Here is a 24,773-nt window from a genome sequence, read left to right as displayed (position 1 = left end):
GAGTCCTGGTTCCTTTTAGTGGAAAGTGGTATTTAGAGACCATGATCTGGGTGAGGGCTAGGGGTGCTTGATGCTAAGGGACTGGTCAATGTTTTTAGATCCTTTTAGTAGCAAAGCTATGGTGTGTGTGTGTTTATATATTTGTTAAAAATAAAATACATGCTGTCCCTTCCCCTCTCTGAAATCAATAAAAAACCCATATTTTTTAAAAAAGATAAGACACATAATGAGATATATTGATACTTCTAGCTCAAATTCAGAGTTGTAGTTTTTGTTTTGTTTTGTTTTTGTTTTAGGAAGGGAAAGGGAGAGAGATAGAAACATCAATGGTGAGAGACAATCATTGGCTGCCTCCTGCACACACCCTACTGGGGATGGAGCCTGCAATCCGGGCATGTGCCCTGACCCACAATCTAACTGTAACCTCCTGGTTCATAGGTCAACATTCAACTGCTGAGCCACACTGGCTGGGCAGGGTTGCAGGTTTTTCTTCATCTCATTGATCTTCTATTTTAATTTTTTTAAAGAAATTAAATTCTGAGTGATTTACGTGACGATGAAGTTAAAATCCTTCCCTAGTTGTTATCCATCACTGCTTGCCTCATTCTCCAACCTAAGTGTGAACTTTATGAAGGCAGAGATCAAGTGTGGTTCACTGTGTATTCCTGATTCCTATCAGAGTACCTGATACATAATAGCTGCTTAGTAAATCATTATTAAATGCCTGAAAGAATGATGTTTTCAATGAAAAGTTTCCTCTTAAATAGAAAAGTAGAGTGAATGAAATCTGAAAACAAGCTATCCACCCACCCACCCATTAATTCAACAGATACAGACAGAAGATACCCAGTGTTGGAGACTAGCAACACAGGCTAGAGAGATGAATGGTCCATGCCCTCAAGCAATGCACTCATTAGTGGGTCAAACAAACTCCAACAGTTAGAACAATTATAAAACAGTGTTATTAATAAATGGTGGTCTGGCCTTGGCCAGTTGATTGGGTCATGGGTTCAACTCCCTGGCAGGGGATATATCTAAGTTTCAGGTTAAATTCCTGATCAGGGCATGTGAGGGAGGCAACAGATCAATGTTTATCTCTCTCTCTTCCTCCTTCTCTAAAATCACTAAAATAAGCAATCCTATCTAATAAAGAGGGAATATGCTAATTGACTGTCCCACCCTCAAAGGTGGCGGCACCCACAGCCAATAAGGAGGGGATATGCTAATTGACTGCCATGCCCTCAAAGATGGCAGCACACACAGCCATGAGATGGTGGCACCCAGTCCCCTCAGCCCCACTAAGGCGCATGGCAAGGCTGGGCATCCCCCCAGGCAGGCCCAGCCACTCCGTGTGCCTGCCTCTGGAGACCCTCAGTCCCCTCAGCCCCCCAGCCACCCAGGGCTGGCCCGAGGCACAGGCAAGCCTCAGCCACCCGAGGCTCAGGTAACCAGGGCCGGCTGAGGCTCGTGCTGCTGGCAGTGGCAGCAGCAGAGGTGTGATGGGGCGTCACCTTCCCCTGATCACCAGGTCGCCTCCTGCCCCTGAGGGCTACCAGACTGTGAGAGTGGACAGGCCGGGCTGAAGGACCCCCCTCCAGTGCATGAATTTTCATGCACTGGGCCTCTAGTAGATAAATAAAATAAATGAAGAGTGATCTGGGCAGCATGCCGCTTTTGTCCTGAGAAGGATCGGGCACCTTTTAGAAGGGTCAGAGAGGGAGGTATTCATGGAGGCTCACAGAGGAGACAACATTTGTTCTGAGTGTTCAAGGATGAAGAGGAGTTGTAGGTTGGGAGAAGGAAAGGCATTGTAGACCCACTACTCCCTGAGTTGCCTGCCCCATGTAGTGTTAAGCTAGTTTGCTCCTGGGTGGCTGAAGGCTTTGCCACTCCTTGGATCTCCCGGACCCCTAGTATCTCCCCCAAGGGAGCTGCAGGAGGGCAGGAAGGAAGGAAGGGAGGGGAGGAAGCCCACAGGCAGGAGTCACTTGGAGGAAAGCAGAGAGGCTCCCTCTGTCAGGAGCATTGTTTAGGAACTGCAGTGGATCAGTTTATTTGCCAGCCAAAGTAATTTGCATTCAAGAGTGTCTGGGGACACACTCCCTAGTCCCTGAAGAGTTCCAAGTCCCTCCCAGTTGATTCACCATCACCTTTTTATCAGGGGGGCCCTGCTCTGGCCCTGCAGGCCCAGTTCCAGGAGCCATGGCTGTCAGGCCTCTGAGTCCTGCCCCCGGTGAGCAGCGCTACCCTCCCCACGCAGCAGTCCATGGAGCCAAGGATCAAAGAATTGCATCACTTGTAAATTATCATCCAGTGATATTTCCCCTGGTTTGCTAACCCTGACCACCTGTGAGTTGCTTAATAGTTGTTGTTGTTTAAAATTCATTTTTAAAGCCTAAATATAAGTATTTAAAGAGAAAACTTTATATTATTTTTCTAAATGAATATCACTCACCTTAAAAAATATCTACGCTAATAACTGCAATTAGGACAAATCTAACGGGCTGTGCCCCCAGCCCTCCCTGCTTCCCTTTTGTTAAAAAAAAGAAGGGGTGAGGGAGCAGTGCTTGAGAGGTGCTGAGGACCTGTCGCACCCACATGAAACTTGCTCCCTGAGCTAATCAGAATGATTGAGAAGCAGGAAGGGAATAACTTTCCTACTCTGTCCAAATCGAGTCCAACACTCCACTCCATATGGGGAAACTGAGGCCCAGAGAGCACAAGTGACTCGGAATAGAGTTCCATGGAGGCAGGACCACTGCCCGCCTCGGTCCTCTGTGTCCCGAGCTGCGTTGGCAGAGTGAACGAGTGAATAACCTCACACAGCCGTGAGTCAAGATTGAAACTAAAACCCAGATTTCTTGACTCTGAGTGATTTTTGCATCACAGATTCCCCACCCTGCCCAGGCCCCATCACCTCTCCTCAGCTTCCTCTTTCAGTTCTTCTTGGGGAATTCCAGAGACTGTGCTTCTTGGGCAGGGCAGTGTGGTCCTGCCGGGACCTCGCGCTGGTGCCCTGCCTCCAGGTGTCCCCCGTGGTTACAGCCGGGCTCTAGATGCTGTGGGATGTGCGAGAGAGAGAAGGCAGCAGCCCCATCTTCCCACGCTTCGGCCTCAGCAGCCAGAGCTCTGAGGCCCACTCTGGGCCGCCCCCCACAGCCGCCGATGAGCGTGGACTGAGGGCCCTGATGGATGTGGGAGAGGCCAGGGCTGGACAGTGGCTCTTGTCTCTTCACCTTCCCTTCCTTACTCTTCACGCTGAGGACACTGCTCTCTGCCCGCACCTGTGGGCTTGGCTCTGTGCTCTCTGAGGCTGGTCAGTCCTCTGGGCAGCCATTTCGTCAACTCCTATCTGGGCCACCCACCCACCCCTGTTCAGCATTTCCCAGTTAGCCCTGAGACTTCAGAGATGAAGAGGGCCCAGCCCTTACCCCCACAGTGCAGCCAGAGTTGGGGCGGGGGTGCAGACCTGCTTCAGATGACCCTAATATCCCTCGGCCAGTGCTGTAAGGGGATTGACATGGAGTGTTGGGGCCCAGAAAACAGGTGCCCAGTAAAGGGACCAGCAGCCCCCGCCTGGCCTATGGTGACTCCTGGAGGTTGGGATGGCTTCTTGGAGGAGGGATGCCTGAGCTGGGCTCTGAGGCAAAGTGGAATGAAGGTCAAAGGAGGAGGGGCAGTGCTTTCATCAGCAGCATGTGCAAAGGCCCTGGTGGGAGGGTGAGACATGAGGCTCGAGGGAGAACCCCTGTGGGGGCAGATGTATCCAGGGGAGCTAATGAGCAGTTTAGCAAAAGAGGCCTATGGTAGAATCCTGGGCATTAGAGAATGTGTGCTAGCTGTGGCCTTGGGCAGAGTTTCGGGAGGGGCAGCAAGTACCACCACCATGGTGACTGGCATCAGAGCCTGGCACCACCAGGAAAGTGTGCTGGGTGAACTCAGCCTCCCTTTACCTCTCCCCCCTCCCGCCCACCCCCCACCAATCAGCAGGGGCTCATGAGGGAGGCTCCTCCAGATGGGGACGAGCATGTCAGCTGGTCCTAGCACAGGTGTCCCGTTTTCTGTGGCCTGGTGTCCTGGGGAGACTGGTGTCATTGCTGTCCTTTGACAGGCCGCTTCATCTGCCCCATCCCTCTGCCTCCTGGGCGTGCAGACCCCAGCCACGGAATTCTGCCTCCCCTCGTCCGCCTAGTTCCTCTTGGCCACCCTGCCCAGGACCCCCCATGTCTGGATCTGATGCCTACTGGTCAATGACCATCTCCTGCAGCCTCACTCCCCGTAGCCCTGCCTGTGCGTAGTACCACCTGCATTGTCCCCAGGGGCCCTCCTGTCACCGCCCTTGACACATTCTGGACCCCTAGGGTCTCAGGCCTCAGCTCCACCCCTCCCATCTCCAGGCAGCTCAGAGTGGCCCCAAACTCCCCAGCCTCCCTCTCTGCATGTCCTCAAGAGGGAAAGAGCAGGTGTGAGGTTAGGCTCTGCCCCAGGCTTAATGTTGGTGATCCTCCTGGGTCTGTGCCTCAGTTTCCCCATTGGAAACATGGAGGTGAAAACCAGATATCAGAGTCCCATCCTCTGCCTCCATTGGCACAACCTGAGAACAGTAGTGCTGTGGCTTTCCCCTCCTCCCTCCTAGATGTTGGGTTTCTGGGCAGCCATGTCTGCAGAGAGGGGCACAGGCGCACCTCCCCAGCCAGCACCCGGCTCTCGCGTTCCCAGCCTGGCTGCCCTGTCGCAGCGGCTCTCTGCTGTGCGGCCTTCCATTAGCCGACCCCTCAGTGGGCCCCGCGCTGAGCAGATGGCAGGGGAGGCAGCGTCAGCGTCAGCTGCTGTTATCGCTCCTTGATGACATGGAGTGTAAATTTTGTTGGCAACACTCCCTCCTGCCTCTGCGTGCCACCAGCTTTAATCACCGTAATTGAGTTATAATGAATGATTGTGTGTTCACATTGTCTGATCCAGGCGCAAGCAGAGCAGAGCTAGCAAGACACAGTCACCTCTCTCCAGGCTTAGGGGGGTCCTCACCCTCGGCATGTCACCCCCTGCCCCCAAGCCCTGGGCTCTGGTCTCCGGCACCTCTGCGGCCACCCACCCCAGCGGCCCCTGGTTTTCTCTTCACTTTATCACTTTGAAACAACAATGACTTTGGGAACATGGAAAGAAAAAGGAAAGCAGAAATGAAATTGGAGGGGCTGAAACTCTGCCCCTTAGTGATAACCGCCTCTGCCCACAAACATTTTGGTGAATATTCTCAGACCTTTTCACCAGGCGAATAGTTACAGCTGTGCCACACACACACCTCCCTCCCCCATCCCTGTGGCTGATGTCGGTGCCAAGTGCATTGTCACCAGCTGTGCCTCACTTCCCTTACCAGCAGCTCCAGGAGGTAGCACCCAATGGCCTTGTTGGACAGAGGAGGCAACGGAGGCTCAGAGAGCTGAGAGCCCTGCCAAGCTCAAGCAGCTGGTAGGGGGCTGCCCTGTTTCAAACCCGGTGTCTGAGTCTGTGCACCCCTGCGAAGTGTGCACATGAAAGGAAAGGATTCTAACCCCGCCGCTCACACTGTCCCCAGCCCCCCTGTGCACAAGAGAAAGCAAAACTGGCTCCAGAGCTTTAAAGCTCCTTCTCACTCCAAAGTGCTGGTGCTCCCCTGGGAGAGAGTGCTGGACAGGCCTCTTCCGAGAAAGCAGCCCCAAGCCCCCGACCCACATGTCCTGCTGGCTGCTGCCCCTTCTGAACCTGAGGCCCTAGGCTGCTGACCGTGTGTAAGGGAGGGGTGCAGGGAGGCTTCCCAGGGGTGCTCTGTGGGTCCTGGCCATCTCAGGGTCCCTCCCAGCAGGGTAGGTGGGCAGCTAGTGTGGCTCCGCTCTCCTGGCTCTCATCATCTCCTGGCTGAAGTGGGTGGGCCTCCCAAGTGACTGACAGGAGCCACCCTGCCCAGAGATAGCACAGGCCAGGCGGGGGCTGCGGGGGCTGCCAGTCCCTTCAGGGGCTGAGGCTCTATCAGGCAGTGAGGGAAGGGCTGGGGTTTGATGGACAGGGCCCTGGAAGCCAGAGGCTAGGAGATTATCCCAGCTCCATTCCTGACTTTCTGCGTAACTTTGGCAAGTCTCTCCTTGACAAATTTCCTCTGAGGATGTCCAAAATGATGAATTTCAATGACACCTGATTGCTTCTTCCACTCTTCCAGGTAGTGACATTCATTTTTTATAGCGTGATAGCATTATTATATACTTATAAAGAAGTAATATTTATAACATGTAAGTAATTATTGTAGTTGACATCTATTGAGACTTGTGCATGCTAAGCACTATGCTGTTTCTTTTCTTTTTGACAGACTGGTCCTTTACACCAGCATACTAAGACCCATTCACAAATCATGCTCCAGCGCCTCAAACCCCAGGCATTCCACCGAGCTCTGTGGAAGGAGCTGGCCCAGTCCGTGGCCATGGGCCCACCCTCACCTCTCCGGATCCGGGTGGAGCGAGGTTTGTGAGTCTCCTTGTCTGAGGCAGCCCTCACAGCAAGTCACGGCCGTTGTTCTTCTCGGAGCACTCCTTGGTAAGGCATTCCAAGTGCCCTCTGGAGAACTGCTTCTCAGAGAAAACAATGATTACTTTCGTGAAGTGTTCTCAGTAAACAACATTCCCCAGGTTTCAGTTTTTCCAGCTCCTTTAACCATCTCCTTTGATGATGGTTCCAGTTTCCAGGATCAAAAGCCCCTCCTCCTGAAGGCTGGGAAGCCAGGAGAGCCCAGGTGCCAGCCCTCGTGTTTTCAGATGCTCTGGGGGCACAAGGGATGCCAGCACAGGTGGCATATCTGGTCCTTTCACTGTCGCCTCAGATCCTTCCCACAACCCAGCACCAGCGCTGTTTTACAGAAGACTAATCTGAAGCACAGAGAGGTAGGTAACTTGCCCAGGGCCGCACAGCTAGGCGATGGTGCTGTGTGATAGGCACTGGGGGGTGAGCGAGACACACGCAGGTCCCGATCCGAGACACGCCTCAAGGCTCCCATGACATCTGCACTCTCCCCATGACTCACACCCACAAACACCCCCATGCCAGCACACTGCCCGCCGCTGGACTTGTTCATCTGGACCACCCTGGCAGCCCTCTGAGCCGAAGGGGAGGGACTGCAGGCTGTGGGGCTCCTAGAGACTAACCCCCTCGCACAACGTGCAGGCAGCTCAGAGGAGCCACTGGTGGTCACCCCGAAGATGCTCTGCAGCCGCTTCCAAGTGGGGTGCGCACAGCTCCCTCCAGTCAGGGTGCGACAGGCACCCCTTCCATCCAGCCTGGGCCTTCCTCTGGGGCTCTGCTGCTTTCTCCGGGGCTGGGGAGAGAGTCGCTCCATGGAAGCCCACCTGTCCTCCCTTAGTCCCCACCCCCAGGAAACTTAGCTCCCCTTTTGGCACCAGACTTTCCTCTGAGGATGAAGGCTTTTCACTGGACCTGGAGAATCGTAACCACTTGTGACTTAGCCAAATGGTTGCTGGCCTAAATTCTTTGAGCCCTCTAAGCTTTTCCCGCTTGGGGGTGCAATGGCCTAACAGGTTGGGCTGCTGACCATGGCAGTGCAGGGGTCAGAGCACTGGGCTTGGCTAAACTGGCTCTACCCGGGCTCCGCCCCTAATATGCTGAGGACATTGGAGGGCTCAGTCTCTCTGGCCCTTAGTTTCCTCATCTGTGAAATGGATCTAAATAGACCTGCCTCCCTGCGACATGAGGTTTAAAAAAGCTTCTGTAAAAATATGCTTGTAAAAAGCCAAATGCTGCCTTTGTGAGGACGAGGAACTGTTACTGTGCCAAGGTGCCTGGCCACCCCAAACCGGCCCAGGCACCCACGTTGTTGGCGAGGTTTTTCTCCCAGGCCTGAGCTCGGTCCTTCTTCTGTGCCTCATCCAGAATCAGCCCTGTGTCTCCCTCCCACCCAGGGACCATGATGCTGTGGAGCTGCCTTTTGTAAGACAGGACACTCAGCTAGAAACCTTTCCTCTTAAAAAGAGATGCTCAGAGAGGCAGTCCGTAGTCCCAGGGATCTGAGTGTGGTCCTGGGAGTGCGGCTCGCCCAGCCTCCTTTGTGCTGCCTCTGGAGGACGCTGGGAAGCTCGTCTCACCTGGGCCTGCGGACGCCCTGGGCCGCGGTGCTCAGCTCAGTTGCTGTGCCGCTCTGGGCGGACCAACCTGGGCCCAGCGGTGCAGGCCCAGGCCTGGGGACAGCTGAGATGGCTGCCATCTCACTCCGCCTCTCCCCACAGGCTGGTGCCACTGACAGCCTCACTCAGTGGGGCGGGGAGCCCAGGGCCACGACGGTGACCCTTGAGGAGAAACTGGAGGGTGAAGGGAAGTGGACATGGGCCTGGGGAAAGTGGCCCAGAGCTTCAGAAGAGAAGAACTGGGTGGAGTGCAAATCCAGCCCAAGAAAGAGAGGCCTCACTCTCTCATGAGCACCCATGAAAAGGGCAGAGGCTCCTCCAAATGAAGGGTAGATGGCCAGAGACTTGGCTCATAGGGGCCTAGCAGAGGTTCGCATCTGACGAGGCTTGGCGGGCAGGCGAGCAAGGCGCGTGGGGGAGCCCTGGAGGACAAGGGCTCAGTCTAGCCTGTTTGGAGGAAGGAGGGCCCAGAAAGGAGGGCAGCTGGTGAGCCAGAGGTCTGGGATTCTGCTTAGACTCACCGGGAAAGGCACCACAGACAGGGCAGAGCAGGGCGCGGCCGTGCTCGGGCACAGGTGACACAGCCCTGGCTCTGAGCCCAGCCCTTTGTTTGTGAGCTTTCCCCACTGTGGGCAGTGGCGTGGTTATGAGCACAGGCTCTGCAGTCACTGCCCAGGTCCAAACGGCTCCTTTGCCAATCACCACTGAGCTTCTCGGTGCCTCAGTTTACTCCTTTGTAAAAACAGATCATAATAGTGTGAGGACCAAGTTAGGTAAAACGTGGGAAGTACTTAGAAGAGTTCCTGGCTCCTACTAACTAGTCAGTAAATGTTAGTTATTATCCCTTGGGTGGCTTAACTTCTCAAATGTGAAATAGGGCAACAAGCCTGTTAGGCGTCTTCCCAACACTGCCACTGACTTCGGGGTGACCTGAGCCGAACACACAGCGGAGCCATCATGGTGGTGGCTGACGCAGCCTCTGGACCGGACTGCCACCGTGCTGGCTGGCACCATTAGCAGCGGCCAGCGCTCCCAGGAAAGGCTGGTCGAGCTGTGATGCAATGAGAAGGCACCAGCGGGAGCTCGGCAGGGCCCGGTGGAGGCAGGAGGCGCCCACAGTGCCCAGGTATCAGGTGGGCCCCGAGTGCGGCAGGCCCCCGCCTCACCCCAGAGCTGTCCTTCGGAAGCAGAGGCCTGCTCTGTGTCCCAGGCCTGCAGCCCCGGGTGTGACCGTCCCCATGCCCTTGCTCACTCACCAGCAGGCTTTTTGTCTTATTGGAAGGGAATACGTTTTAGAATTCCTTGATGACCCAGATTAGTTATTCGATCAGCTATTCCCTTTATATTTTCTCGTATTCTACTCATTTACTCATAGATGTGCATCCTTAGGATCTAAAAATGAGGTGAAGTAGCAACATCAATGAAAAACAAACATTTGTCTTTATAGAAAGTCATTAATGAACAGAGAAGGAGAATCACCGAAGCGGGGGTGTGGGGCGGAGGTGAGGGCTGTGGGGAGGCAGGAAGGCCCCACGGGTCCTGTCAGCCACAGTGGACCCTCTGTCTCTGAATCCTGGCCAGGGGCAGGCCTAGGTGTCAGTTGTAGAGCACAGCTGGTTCGCTCTTTGGGCTGTGGCTTCCGACTTGAACTTGAGCAGAAACCTTGTTGAGAAAGTGGGCATGAGTGGGCTAGATCTCAAAGTCTAGTGAAGCGTCTTAGTTGTTCAGGATGAAGGCCCTGAAGGAAACCTGACCAGACCGTGGTGAAGGGAGGTGGGGCAGGGCAGAGGCACAGTACCCTCCCAGAGAAGCCTTCCCCTTCTCCCAACAGGGGAGAAACAATTTTAAGTAAAAACTTCTAGATGTGCAGAATTCTTACATTTTACAATGCACTTGGTTCCTGGTGCTCATTTGAGCCTCATGACTCTGGGTGGAACAGCTCTCTTCTTGACAGCAAAGGAACCTGGGGCTCAGAGAGGGCCAGCAACTTGCTCAAGGCTGCACAGCTGGGCCAGGAAGCCACAGGATTCCATCCCAGGTCTTGCCCTGGCTCCTCTCCCCAGCTGGGGCCTGCAGGGCCCTTGTCCAGATCCTCAGCCCTGGCTGGCACACAGCAGTGTAGGGAGTTTTCAGCAGCTTCTGCAAGCCCTTTTTCTAAAGGGGACGGAGGAGGGCTTAGTCTCTAAGCCAGGGAACCAGAAGTCCTCTACTGAAGAGCACCAGCAGTTGGAGAGTGGGCGATGCTCTGCTGGGGCTGTCAACCCCCTGCCCAGTGGGCCCTGGTGCCCACAGATGAAGATTCAGCACAGAGTCCTCACCGTGTCCCACGAAGCCCTACAAGGCCTGGCCTCTGCTTGCTCCCCCCACTCTTCCCTGCTCACTCAGCTCCATCACACTGACTTCCTAAAGCCACCAGGTGTGCCCAGCCTTTGTCTGCTCAGCCTGGAATTGTCCTTCCCAGATACCCGCTCAGTCACTGCTTGTGGCCTTCCTGTCTCTGCAACCCTGGTCCCTTCCCGCCCTCCTGCCTCCTCCATCAACCCTGAGAGTTGTGTTTCTTCTGGTCACCTTCCCCACCCCTGGATGTTACTGCTATGTCCATTGCTGTCTGTCTCCCCACGAGCTGGTGGGCAGGAGTGCTGCCTGGTGCTCTGCTGCAGCCCCAGGGCCTGGAACAGGGTGGGCACCTGATGAAATTTACACAATGAATAAATGGCCCAGATGTCAGTTTCCCCTTATGACGTGATGCGGTTTCTCTAAGCAGACAATTCAGTGGGCAGGGTGAGGAGGGTGGGGAGGGTGGGCAGGCAGGGGAGTGACAGAGAAACATCACCAGGGATTCTGTCTGTAGGTACAGCTGTCATTGTCCTCAGATCAGCCCCCTTGTGTCTCAGCCGTGCGGACACAGGTCAGGCAACTTACCAACTCAATGTGTCTCTCACCTGTCACTCTTGTCCCGCCACAGTGCTCCCAGGTCAGGCTCTCAGCCCAGGCCACCCTGCAGCCCCAGGGCTCTGCCCCCAAACCTGCCACCAACGAGGCAAGCGCTTGCTGTCTGAGGCCGTGACCATGCCACCTCGCTTCCAGGAGAGCGGCTCCCAAATGCCTGCCCACAAACTGGCTTTGGAGCCGGTCCTGAGGTCAAATCCTGCTCCCTCAGTATCAGCCGGTGGCCTTAGGCAAGTTTTTGAACCTCTCTGAGCCTCATTGTCTGTTCCTCAGATGCAGGAGAGAGACAGCAACTGGTCAGGGGCCCACACTGTGCGCTATCTTTCGTATCTGCAAAATGGGGACAAAGATACTGACCTCACATGATGGTTTGGAAAGTCAATGAGCTCAAGCATTTGAAATGCCAGGCACGGCCTGACACAGGGGGTCTTCAGATAATACTCCCTTTGGCTTTCCCCAGAACTAGTCCGCTGTCCACCCACTCCGTGCAGAGAGAGGAGAGAGGGGGAAGGGGCTGTTGGAAGGGGCGGGAGGGGAGTGTGTCATTTAATAACCCAGGCGGTTTGAAGCCATCTTGAGGCTCCGGCCCAGGGCCAGCCAAAGCAGAGTGTCCTCTAGAACCTCTTCCCGCCCCGTTTCTGGCCCCCAATCTCTAGGTAAGGTTGCACACCAGCCACTCTCACTGCCTCATGGGCCTCCCCGACAATTTCAGCAAACACCCCCACCTAATGATGGTCTGCTGACCGGGCTTTCTCTACCTCCTTGGCTAACAGATCTCAGTGTGGGGAGAGTGAGGCAGGGTGGGAGAGCTCGGGTGGGGAGGGGGCATGGCCTGGGCTCTGGGCTGAGGAGTGCTGGCTTCCTTGGGACATGGGGGTGGGCTCCGCCAGTGCAAGGAAGGCACTTGAGCCCTGGCCCCAGAGTAACTGGCGGTGTATGGAGGTAGCACCTACGCCTCCCTCACTGTAGGGCGTCTCTGTGGCCAGCCTGCCTGCGGAGCCCTGCCGGTGTGCAGGAGGGCAGCTCACATGTTCCCCACTCGTCCCGGCTGAGTGGGCCTGCCTTTGTGTCTCTATCTTTCTGTGTGCCCCTGGGGCAGCCTGCTTGTCTGTGGTCTGTGCCTGGTGTGTCTGAACATTCGTCTGTGTCGTTGTGTGCCCGGCAGTGTAACATCTATGAGTGCATGTCTCAGTGTGCACGGGTGTGGTGTGCCCATGAGCGTCTGCCTGTGTGGGGCTTTCTTCCAAAATCACCCCCACAGAACCCACACCTCCGCCGCACTGGCTCTGCCTGCCCTGGCGCGGAAGCCTTTCGGAGGCGATGGGAGGTGAAGGCAGGCCTTTCTTCTTTGAAGGTAAATTCCAGGGGAAGCGGGCTGCGGAGGAATTGTCCCGGAGATAGCTGGCTCATGGCCAATTCATCTTGTCAAAAAGATCCTGGTGCCTGTGGAGCCAAGATGAAACAATTCTTTGGAATTAACCAAGCTAATTTTGACTAGCAAACATTTTGCTACAATGAAAGTTTTTACTGTAACACATAAAAGTCAAAACAACACCCAGGCCCCTTGGGGGAGACAGGGGGAGGGAGGAAGAAAAACAGTGCACACACAAACTCTAACTAATCATTTGAAATCAAAAGTGCTCAGTGCTGCCAAATTAAATGTGACTAACAATACCCGTGAGGAGACGCCACTTTAGGGCAGCCCCAGAAGCCTGCTGCAAACCCCAGCCATTATGTTCCAGGGAAGAGTCAGGCGGGAGGGAAAGAGCCTGGCCAGCTGCTAGAACATTCCTTAGGCCTGGGTCAAGGTGGTGTCACCTGGACCAAGTGGGGAAGCATGCTGCCATTTCTGTGGTGCCGGTTGGCTCTCTGAAGCCAGCTCTGACTGTGCCTCAGCCTGTGGGTGGGCCCATCATGCCTTTGTTCATGCTGGGCCCCCTCAGGGCGTCACTCCCACGCCCCTTCTAGCTCAGACCTGCAGCCAGGTCAAGTCCCTACTCCGCCAGGCTGTCTTTCTTGATGACTGATGTCCTGGGTTCCCCCTGTGGTTCACATGACCATTGTGCTTCTCAGCGTGCCCCCTAACCTATACCCCGAATTTTGGAGGAAAAAGATCCCTTTGGTGGACAAGGATTTACTCTGAGCATTGAATGCGTGTGGCAAAGGGGATGAAACTGACCTGGGGAGCTGTCTTTACAGAGCGTGTGGTTGGCGCCGAATGATGTCACGTCAAAACCAGCAAGCTTTTCCTCATCTCCCACTTGGCCTCGGAACTGTGCTGGGTGCGGGGGCACCTGTGTGCAAGACTCAGTCCGGCCCCCAGGCACTCACACTCACTTGGGAGGAACGGTACATATGCACATGATTAACTAAAAAATGCATCCATAAGAAGTGGGTGAACAGATGCAGTGGGGGCCCAGGTCTGCTTGGGACAGTCAGAGCAGGCTTCCTGGAAGAAGAGACACTTGAACTGACCTCGAAGGGCCCAGACCAAAGGGAGCAGAAGATATGTTCTTTCTCATGTTATTCACTGTTTCCAGGGTGACCATCCTGGGTCATTAAAGGCAGCCTTTGAAGGGCAGAACTGGTTTCATCCTACACAGGCCTAATCCCATTATCTCTACTTTTTTCAACTCCAAAGCACATCATCCGTTGGACAGGACACATTTCAACATGGTGCTCACTGAATACTTGGACATGGGGGCATTTCAAGACAGATCTTGCCTTTTCTCTGATGCCCCTTCAGTGGATCCCAGCTCTCTCTGAGGGCAGGACTGTGTGGTGCACAGGTGTGGGGTCAGACAACCTCGCCCAATTCCCATTTAGTCTACTTGCTGGGGGAGGGGATAAAGTGGACAATTCAGCATTTTCTCTAAACCTCAGCTATCCTCTGGGTGATTTCCTGTATGACATTCCTTCGTGATGCTGAGCCGTGGCATAAAGCTGCAGCTCCCAGTCAGCCAGGCGAACACGGTGTTGCCAGAGTTTTGGGATATGGTGTTTTGTGGTTTTGCATCCCATCATCCTACAAAACACCTATCTGTGTCCTGATTCTGATGAGAAGAAGAGGAAGGCAATTACTCTAAAGATAAAACTCAAGATAATTGCCTAACTATAGGCTAAGGATGTTCAATAGATTAGGTGAATGAAATGCATTTTATTCATTTATTTTTTATATTTTAGTTATCTCTCTTTTTACCCCCCTCCCAACTTAAAATGGGGTTTAACTCCATTGCAAATCAAGAGCATCTGTATATAAAACAGATATTAGAGTGTCTATTTCATAAAGTGTCTATTATTATTACTATTATCGCTTTTGCCAGTTGGGATGATCCTAGCTGCAAGTAACAAAATATGAGATAGTGGAATAATCAATACATACATGTGTGATATTATTTGACAAGAACAGTGGTTCCAAGGATGATGCAACTGTGTCAGCAAGTGTCCAGTTCTCCCTGTCCTGCTCCGCCATCCTCAATAGATGATGCCTCATGGTCACAAGACAGTTGCCATGGTTCCAGGCATCATATCTTCACCCAAGACTACTGTGAGCAGGAAAGAAGGAGGAGGTGAGAGAGGAGGAGCCAAAGAACTCTTTTCTCACAGGCCTATTTGTTTGGGAGGGAAGTTCTTTTTCTGAGGGTCCCTGTGGAATCCCTCCCCTCCTGTTGGTTGAAAGCGGGTCCTTTAGTCACTGGCAATGGAAAGGATTACCGTGAATGAGTTAGACCAGTCATGTTTGTCACTTGAGGCTGGGCATGTAAATGTCTGAGCACAAGTCTGAAGGAATACTGGGCAGACAATCAGCAGCATGTGTCATCGAGCCATCCAGGCTGTGATGGGCTCTGAGATGGGAGAAGAGGAATGCAGCCATAGCTGGGTGCACATTGGGCTCGTCTAGGGAGAGGAGGAGGCTGCATTGCCCACATCTCATCAGAACCTAGACCGCAAAGTGTTGAGGGACACATGTGGATGCTTTTATTTATTTATTTTATTTGTTATTTTTTAAAATTCCCATTCAAGGACATGCTTAGAGAGAGGAAGGGAAAGAGAGAGTGGGGTGGGGGGCAGAGAGAGAGAGAGAGAAACATTGATCAGTTGCTTTCCATACACTCCCTGACTGGGGATCAAACCCACAACCCAAGTATGTGCCATGATCAGGAACTGAACTTGCAACCCTTCATTGCACAAGATGATGCTCAACTAACTGGGCCACTCTGGCCTGGCACGGATGCTTTTGGACAGAGAAGTTTCAGGGACACTACCCATCCCTCACCCAGCATTGAAGGCCCCCAGCCCCACCAAAACACAGGGCACCAGCCTTTGCAACAAAGAGCCTGCAGGAGGGGCTGGAGTCCCAGCTTGGCCTCAGTCTTGCCATTGGCCTTGGGCAGGTCACTTGGCTTCTCTCGGTCTCACCACCCTCCTCTGAAGGGAATACTTGCTCTGTGGATGCCTTGTGGCTGGTAAAGACCTGTCAGATACAAGGACTCATCTGGGAAGTTATGACACAGGTCAAGGTGGAGGGGTAACTCCCTAGATGTAAACAGGTGGTTGACCAGGTATATTTTAAGGCTTCATTCGGCTTTGATTCTGTGCTCAGTAAAGCAGTGAAGCAGTGGCTGCTGGGGTTTAAATGAAAGCTCTCCCACTTGCAGGCTGTGTGAACTTCGGCCACGCTGCTGGGCCTCTCTGAGCCTTAGTTTTCTCATTGATAGAAGTAGGGATAATTATAAGGTTGCAGAGGTGAGTCCCTTGAAATAATGCTTGTGAATTCCTTAACAATGCCTGGCACACTGGTAAGCACTGAACAAATGGGAGCTATTGTTGACATATTATTTATGTCATTCTCACAGCAACTTCATGAGTTTAGTGGTTATTTTTCCATCCACTACCCTCGCTTTATTGGTGAGGCTCTGAGTGGTGAGGGAACTTGTCCAAGGTTCCTCAGGCTGTAAGAGCAAGGGCAGACTTAGAATCCAGGTCTCTGACCACTAACCCCATGCCCTCATTACTGCACTCCATCCAGTCTGGAGGGAGATAGCACAGCAAGCAGGGAGGGAGTACTGAGACACGGGGAAATAGATATAGTCTGCCTGTGGGAAGGCCTCAACAAAATGTAAATAATAAAAACAGCTGTTCTGCCTGTACATATATTATTTTAATCTTTAAATTACCTCAAAACAGAGTCTTTTTATTCACAACAACATGACGTTCAGAGAGCTTCTGAATATCCTCACCTCACATGGCCAGGCCTAATGGTGGGAACAGCAGGTGTCAGCGGTGTGGGGCAGACATGTGGGAGCAGAGAGCGGCTGGCATTCCTCATCCAGGAACAGCCTCGCGCCTGGATGGGGACGCTGTTTGCCCAGTACCTTCACCTGCATTCCCCGTCTGTGCCAACAGCCACCCAGGTAGGAGGCTGGCAGGTCTTGCAGGCCCATTTGCAGATGAGGAAGCCAGGACTTACCTGTGCCCGGAATCACAGAGCTGGTAAGAGGTAGGGGGGCTGTGCTTGGCCTCTGCTTACACAGGAATCCTGTCCATGATGGAATACTAAGAGGGGAGCGGCCCTGACTGGCCTGGAGTCCTGCCTGGGTGGGCAGCGGGAAGTGCATTCCCTGATGGGGCAGCTTGAGAAAGCCCATGGCTCTCAGAGAAGCTGGCCCACCAGCAAAACAGGCTGAACGGGGCCGAGCCCAGCATTCTGCAGCAGGTGAAGCAAAGCACAAGTATGCTTTGGCCAAGAAGACCTGGCGCCACGAACCAGCTCATTTCCTTTTCGTGCCTCTTTCCTTAGGCCTTGGGTGTGATGTGGCGTTGTGGAGGCTTGAGCCCGTCACCTGGATCCCCAGGCCCTCCCTCACTTCCACAGTCTGCCATCGCACCACGAGCTGCCCGCTTGGCCTTCTCTGTAGACACACACAGACCTAGACACACACACAAGACACACAGACACACATTGACCCAGATGTAAACATGGAAAGACAGACACATGCATTAACAGACACACACACATGGGCACATAGACATATGCACAGATACACAATGATACACAAGCACATGGGTACAGAGACACACACATTGACACAGATACACAAGACAGACAGACAGACATAGGCATACATACAGACACAAGTTTACAGACACAGTGGACCAGACACACACCAGCACAGATTCACACTCACAGATAGACACACAGACTCGCACACACACTCACAGACAATGCTTGTCGTGGTACACCTGCTCTGCACTTAGTCACGGGCTCTGAGATCATAGAACTGACCCCCATGGCTTGGTTCAGCGGTTCTCAGACTCAGCTGCACATTAGAATACTCTGGGGAGCTTCTAAAACCCCACAAGGTGGGACCACACCCCAGATGAGTCACATCAAAGTCTCTGAGGGCCCGCCCAGGCACCCTGTTTTCAAAAGGCCCCCAGGTGAGTCCATTGCACAGCCAGGGGTAGGAGCCAGTGACCCTCAATTCATTTCCTCACCCAGCAAGGAAGCCCATAGAGTGAATTACCCAGCATCAGATAGAGCACCCACATTTCCAGGACTGGCTGGTCTCCCTCCAGCTTGTCTAATAAACCTTTGACCCTAAATTGCCCCAGGAAGGGGCAGGGTGAGGAGGACTGTGAACCGAGCCTGTCCTGCCACTTGGAAGAGAGGTGAGTGAGACTCACAACTTCCCCCTGTGCCCCCTGTCCCCTGTGCCCCCTGTCCCCTGTGCCCCCTGTCCCCTGTGCCCTCTGTCCCCTGTGCCCCCTGTCCCCTGTGCCCCTTGTCCCCTGTGCCCCCTGTCCCCTGTGCCCTCTGCCCCCATGCAGTGTTGGGGAGGGTGTTTCTTAGACTGGGGGCCCATTTACACAGGAATTCCCCCGAGCTTTCTGGCACGCATGTTCCCTGGCCCCAGCCCCGCCAGCTGAGTCCCAGTCTCTGAGGGCTGTGCTTGGGGCCTCCGTTGTCCGCACAGTGGCAGTTCTGGGAGTGGGAAGACCAGGGCTGTCTCAGCCCTGGCTCTGAGCGTATAGGTCATGTAGTGGGTTTGGCCTCTTGTCTGTGATCTTTCCACTTAGGGCAGCGGTTCTCAACCTGTGGGTTGCGACCCCTTTGGCGGTGGAATGACCCTTTCACAGGGGTCATCTAAGACCATCCTGCATATCAGATATTTACATTACGATTCATAACAGTAGCAACATTACAGTTATGAAGTAGCAAAGAAAATAATTTTATGGTTGGGTCACAACATGAGGAACTGTATTTAAAGGGCCAGAAGGTTGAGAACCACTGAGGGGTGTCGTGAGAAGCAAACAAAGGGGTTTCTGGGGAAAGACTTTGCAGACTGTAAGGCACACTAGGGGTGATTGCTTTATTGCTACTGTTGGTTGGTACTTGCCATTTCCATTCTGCTGGACCTGCCCTGGCCTGGAGAGCTGGGAGCCTGGGACCCTGTGAGAACAGTCTTGTGGTCATCATCACAGGGCAGGAGTGTGGGGACAAGCGCTGGGTGTCAAACTGTCCCCACACCCCATTAACTCATCTGTTCAGCAGGCAGTGAGTGAGGCCCTGCCACCGTGGGGGCACCCATGAGCCTGGCCTGACATGAAATCCTAGTGTGGGAAGAGGGAGGAGGTAGAGGACGCTGAGCATTTTGGAGCACTGCTATGTACCAGTAATCCACTGGGCATTTTATACATATTATCGCATAAAATTGTCATCCTCAGTGTTATCCCCAGAGAGGAGAAAATGAGACCCCAGGAGAGAAAACAGAAACTCAGAATTCTGACCTGTCTGAAGGCAGCATTGGCAGAGCAGGGTAGAGCTCCTGAACCACCCTGTCCCCCTGGGCACCCTGTCCTCCTGCTCCTGATGCACTCTGTCCCCCTGGTCCCACTGTCTTCTGGTCCCCCTATGCACCCTGTCCCCTGTGCATCCTGACCCCTCTATCCCCCATGCACCATGTTCCCTATGCACCCTGTACCCCTGGTCCCACTTTCTCCTGTCCCCCTATGCACCCTGTCCCCCTGGTCCCACTGTGTCCTGTCCCCCTATGCACCCTGTCCCCTGTGTACCCTGTCCCCTGTGCATCCTGTCCCCTCTATCCCCCATGCACCATGTCCCCTATGCACCCTGTCCCCTGTGCACCCTGCCCCCCTGTCCCCCTGTCCCCCGTCAACCTGTACCCTGTCCCCCATGTACCCATGTATCCCACGTGCACCCTGTACCCCTGTCCCCTGTCTCCCCTGTCCCCTGTACACCCTGTCCCCTATGCACCCTGTCCCCTGTCCCCTGTGCATCCTGTCCCCTGTGCTCCCTGTCCCCTGTGCACCCTGTCCCCTCTACATGCCAGGATTACAAGACTAGGAGGTGCCTCTCCCTTATCTGGTGAAGGCTTTGGCTGCAACCCTAATTCTTGAAGGGTCATTGCCCAGGTGATTTTCAGGGGTAATCCCACCGTATCCCCTGGTCCAGGCCCACCTCAGCTGTGCGTTGGAAGGATGAGAACATCTGAAATCAAAAGGTTTCTAACAACCTAGGGTTTCAAAGAAAGATAAAGATCAAAGGCAGAGGAGGGCAAGGAAGTCAAAGTCAGTTCACACCAGGTTGAAGCAAAGTAAAGGAGCCGCTCCCACAGGCTGAGTGCAGGGCTGCCAACGTGGAGACTCTACTCCTCTGTCAGCTAGAACTGTGGGACAGACAGATTGACAGGCATACTGAGCAGGGAAGGGGGGCCTGAAAGAGACAGTGAGAGAGGAGTAGATATGGAGAAAATGGGAGAGGAAGCAAGGCACACACAGAGAGAAAGAGCAAGACAGAAACAGAGAGAAAGAGCAAGACAGAAACAGAGAGAAAGATCAGGACAGAAACAGAGAGATGGAAGGAAGGAGGGAGGAAGGGAGGGAGGGAGAGGAGAGAGAGAGAGAGAGAGAGAGAGAGAGAGAGAGAGAGAGAGAGAGAGAGAAAACAATAGAAAGCAAAACAAAGAGAGAGCCACAGACAGAAGTGAGGCAGCGAGGCATGAAGAGACTGTCAAGAGGACAGAGGTGGAGAGGAAGCCTGACTGGAATGGGGCTGCACGGCTGATGGAGCTGTTGGCGTGGGGCTCTGGGCAGAGCTTTCCCTTTGAGCTGCTGCTTCTAGCCTGGCAGCTGGACCCTTGGCCTGCCCTCCTCTTCCTCCACATGGAGGCTGGCCTGCTCTCAGATGGAAGGCGGAGCCTGCCAGGCCAGCTGCTCCTTTTCCACAGATGTGGTCTTCAGAGCCTGGGCTGGGAGGCCTGCAGAGTCCTGGTTCCCCACCCACAGGGCCCACACAGGCCTGCAGTGGCCATGGCCTCCACCTACCCCCATGTTCCCAGGCCCCTCCTGCCAACTGGGCCTGCCTTTCTCCCTTCCAGCTGTGTACACTGTGCCTTCAAACCCAAAGCAGGCTCCTTCTCCTCTGAGAAGCTCACCAGGCCCATGGGCCCCTAGGGCATTTTCTGGACTTCTTTTCCCCCTGACTCATCCCTCCATCTTCCTCCCCTTTGGTAACCATCAGCTTGTTCTCTGATCTATGAATCTGTTTCTGCTTTGTTGTTGTTTATTTGCTTTGTTTTGTTTTGCTTAAGATTTCACATATAAGTGAAACCATATGGTATTCGTCTTTCTCTGTCTATTTCACTTAGCATAATACCCTCTATATCTACCCATGCTGTCACAAATGGCAAGATTTGATTCCTTTTCATTGCTGAATAATATTCCACTGCATTTATACCACTTCTTCTTTACCCACTCATCTACCAGTGAGCACCTAAGTTGCTTCCGTATCTTGGCTATTGTAAGTAATGATGCAATGAACATAGAGGTGCATGTATCTTTTAAAATTACTGTTTCCATGTTCTTTAAATAAATACTGGAAGAGGGATTGTTGGGTCATATCATAATTCTATTTTTAATTTTTTGAGGCCCCTCATGCTGTTGTCCACAGCGGCGGCACCAGTCTGCCTTCCCGCCAATAGTACCGAGGGTGCCTTTCTCCACATCCTCGCCAACACTTGTTGTTTGCTTATTTATTTATTTATTTATTTATGTTTAAATATATTTTTATTGGTTTCAGAGAGGAAGGGAGAGGGAGAGATAGAAACATCAATGATGAGAGAGAATCATTGATCGGCTGCCTCCTGCACGCCCCCTCTCCCCTCACTGTGGATGGAGCCCACAGCTCACACCCTGGGCACACGTCCCGGCCGGGAATGGAACCGTGACCTCCTGGTTCATAGGTCGGCACTCAACCACTGAGCCGCGCTGGCTGGGCTGTTGGTTTGTTCTTTTATAACAGTCTTCTCCAGACTTATTTTGCCTGCCATGCTGCGCCACATTCAGTGATGCAGTATTTGTCTACCAAATGCCATGCACATACACCCTCTGTCTCCATCCTCCCATCTGGATGTAAAGTCCTCTCCTGTCTTCTCCCCAGCCCCGCCCAGGCCTCACAGCACATGCACAGGCAGAGTCTACCAGGCTCTGATGTGCAGCTGGTTCATACTGTGCTTCTATGTTTCCAAATTCACTCCCGTGGATGCCGGCACTGGGTCCTCAGCTTGGAGAGCATGCAGCAGAGGCACCGGGTGCCCGAGGACCGAGGAAAGCAGAGGCCAGTCAGGCAGCTTGCCAAGCCTTGAGCTGTCTGTGCGCACTCAGCCCTAGAACCTCGCTCTTGCCACAGGCTGTCCCGCCCCAGCCCCTCTTCCTGAACCCCACTCAGGACTAGAGCCAGGTGCCTGTGCTGGGGAGACGGGAAAGGAACTGGTGACTGTACCTGCTGGCCTGGGGCAGACCTGAGAACCCCTCCCCTAGGCTGCACCCTTGTCCCCGACCTGTCTTCTCACTTCCCTTTCTCGGTGGGTCAGCACCTGCTCAGCACCCACACCCTGTTCCCTCCCCTGCCAGGCACACCCTCTTTCTTTCCCCAGAGGCCTTCTTCGGGGCTGGTCTTGCTCAGCCAAAGCAAGACACTTGGTCAGGTAACTTCCAGGGACTGCAGCAGTGTGGCCTCCACACTCAGAGCAGGGTCTCTGCCAGCGGGAGTATCTCGAGGGCTGGGGCACCAGCCTTCATATCCCCCAATCCTAACACAGGGTTTGGCACATGGTCACTGTAGAGCAGGAGATGTGGCCCCAAACAAAAGGCAGAAGGCTGACAGCTTTGACCAGCCCTGCCCTCCCTCCTGCCATGTGATGACACTGACAGCAAAGCACTTACATTGTCAAGTGGACACCCACAACTCAGACCGGGGCCTGGGACACTTGTTCCGGGTCAGACAGCAGTGAGTGCAGAGGGGCCACAGTTGGACTCAGTTGCACTCTAAGCAGAGTCCGAGCTCTGGGCAGCCTGCTGGGCCCCTGAGCTGGAAGCCAGAGCTGGGGATTCGGTGGCTCTCCTGTGTGACCCGCCGTGCCTGCCACCTCCCTCCTACCTTCGGCTCCGTATATACTGAGGACACGAACTCCCTAGGTCTGTGTTCCTTTTCCTAGTTGATATGTTTTGTTTATAAGAGAATTAGATCACCCATCTCCACCCCTTGGGGGCATCCTGAGGATTCAGACTCAAGTAAGAGTTAGAGGCAGGACTCCTGCCTTCAAAGACCTTCCAGCCCAGTGTGGGGCAGAAACAGCCACCTGACCTTCTATTAGGTTCAGGTTCTAGTTCATGTTCAGACAATGGAGCCATGGTGAGAGGATTGGAGGGGCTCCTGGAAGAGGGTGAGGTGCAGGGCAGGCCTGCAGGGATAGGTCGGGAGGGGAATGGCTGGTGGTACTAATGGGGATGGAGAGACAGCAGGGGTGTGGCAGCCTGTGAGAACCCGGCCAGCTGGCATGGAGAAAGCGATGACCTTCCAGCACTTTCCCTCTCCAAGTCCCCTCTTGTAAGCCAACGTCTTTAATTTATTAAGGGACTGATTTTAAATCATCTTCCTTCTCTCTCTGCCCACCTTCCCTCCGCCCCTGCCTATATTTCCCTGATCATAAATTTTGTTTAAATGACAGTTTAGAAAATGAGCAAATCTTTGGTGACACTTTTATCACCTCCAGAATACTTTTAATAAGAGGTTTCGGTAGATTGCATTCTGGGAGACAGCAAGGAGAGAAGCAAGACAGTAGCTCCATCTACCCAGCCCTGCCCCTCTCCCCCTACTCCCTCCATGGGGAAGGCCCTGCCCCTCCCCCCCCCCAGCCCATCCTGACAGCCACTCACCTGTGGCCTGGGGCTCAGCCCTCCACTCCTCCCTCTTCTTTGGTCCTCTCATCTGTGAAACCCTGCCTGGTTGCAAGAGGGTAATTAGTGCGGACCTATTAGTAATGGTTAAAGCAATTAGCTGCTGACATTTCGCACCACACCTAGTCCTCAGACTGGCACATCAGGCCCAAGAAGATTTCTCAAACTAAAAGCAGCTGCTGAACTGGATCTGAAAGCCTGGGCCACGAGGAGCGTCTGTGCTGCGGCCGCTTTTGTGCTCATCCTGTTAGATGTCGGGGAGCCTGAAGGTCCCCACAGCACCTAAAGCGCAGGCCACCTCCGGAGTTCCTGCTGGGCCGGGCCAGCAAGAAAGTCTGCCCAGGATGAGGGTCAGGAATGGAGGGGGGCAGGCAGAGGAGCCTCCAGAGTGCCTCCAGGGGGAACTGACCCCCGAAAGGGGTGACTGATTATGTGGAGTAGGTTGTGAAAGGGGGGGCTTGTCACAGTCCAAGAGTGAGGGGAAGGCTGTGCAGGAACCAAGAATAGGCCTGGGAATGAGAGGCATTTAAAGGGAAAGCTACAGGATTTGGGGGTTGGCTGGATGCAGGACACGAGGGCAGTAGGGTCTAGAAGAATGGGGTACCACAGAGAAAGGCAACCCTGGGAGACCACCAGGGGCAATCACTTGTAAAATGATTCTGTCCTCTTAAAATATACAAAAGAAAAACCAAGTTTTGTTTTCTTTTTTAAAAAAATATATCTTTTTGATTTTTTACAGAGAGGAAGGGAGAAGGATAGACAGTTAGAAACATCGATGAGAGAGAAACATCGATCAGCTGCCTCCTGCACACCCCGTACTGGGGATGTGCCCGCAACCAAGGTACATGCCCTTGACCAGAATCAAACCTGGGACCCTTCAGTCTGCAGGCCGACGCTCTATCCACTGAGCCAAACCAGTCAGGGCAGTTTTGTTTTCTTTAAGAAACACATCGTTGAAGGCAATCAAAATGGAATTGCTCCTAATTGACCTACAGTTGAAAGAAAGGGAAAAGGGCTGTAAGTTAACTGAGAAAGTGAGTTGGGCGCACAAGGCTGGCAATTACCGGGCACCTGTGCGTGCTAGTCCCTGTGCGTGGCACCTTAGGATGAGGCTTTTGTAGAGCTCGCTCTGTGGAAGGGCGCTCCCCTGGCTCCCACCTCTATTATGGGAGGTCATTATGGCCTTGGGTGAAGCATGAACACGTAAAGTGTGGAAAATAATGAAGTGCTATTGAGACCAAATTCTGTGTAAACCAGTACTGGGGACTGCTAGACAGAACGAGAGAAGGTTCTTGTTCTTGCTTTGTTTTTCTTTACACTTTGCTCTACGTGTATGTGAAAGGGCCCAGGCATGGAAGAGAGGACACGGGAGTGAGAAGCGTAGCCTTGCTGTGCGGTGTCTGT

The 24,773-nt window shown here is 53.6% G+C and overlaps 1 long non-coding RNA gene across 1 annotated transcript; it reads right to left on the bottom strand.

Annotated features, from left to right (window-relative positions):
- Window positions 1-9,580: 9,580 nt before the first annotated feature.
- LOC118675150 lies at window positions 9,581-23,409 on the bottom strand. The gene is made up of 3 exons (XR_004973824.1): window positions 23,349-23,409; window positions 14,491-14,653; window positions 9,581-12,551 (listed from the first exon to the last, which is right to left on the bottom strand). It is a non-coding gene; the product is annotated as an uncharacterized LOC118675150 (long non-coding RNA).
- Window positions 23,410-24,773: the final 1,364 nt, after the last annotated feature.

The sequence above is a fragment of the Myotis myotis genome, unplaced genomic scaffold (assembly GCF_014108235.1).
Source record: "Myotis myotis isolate mMyoMyo1 unplaced genomic scaffold, mMyoMyo1.p scaffold_m19_p_1, whole genome shotgun sequence".
Taxonomy (NCBI): domain Eukaryota; kingdom Metazoa; phylum Chordata; class Mammalia; order Chiroptera; family Vespertilionidae; genus Myotis; species Myotis myotis.
This window is presented reverse-complemented; position numbering and strand designations above follow the sequence as displayed.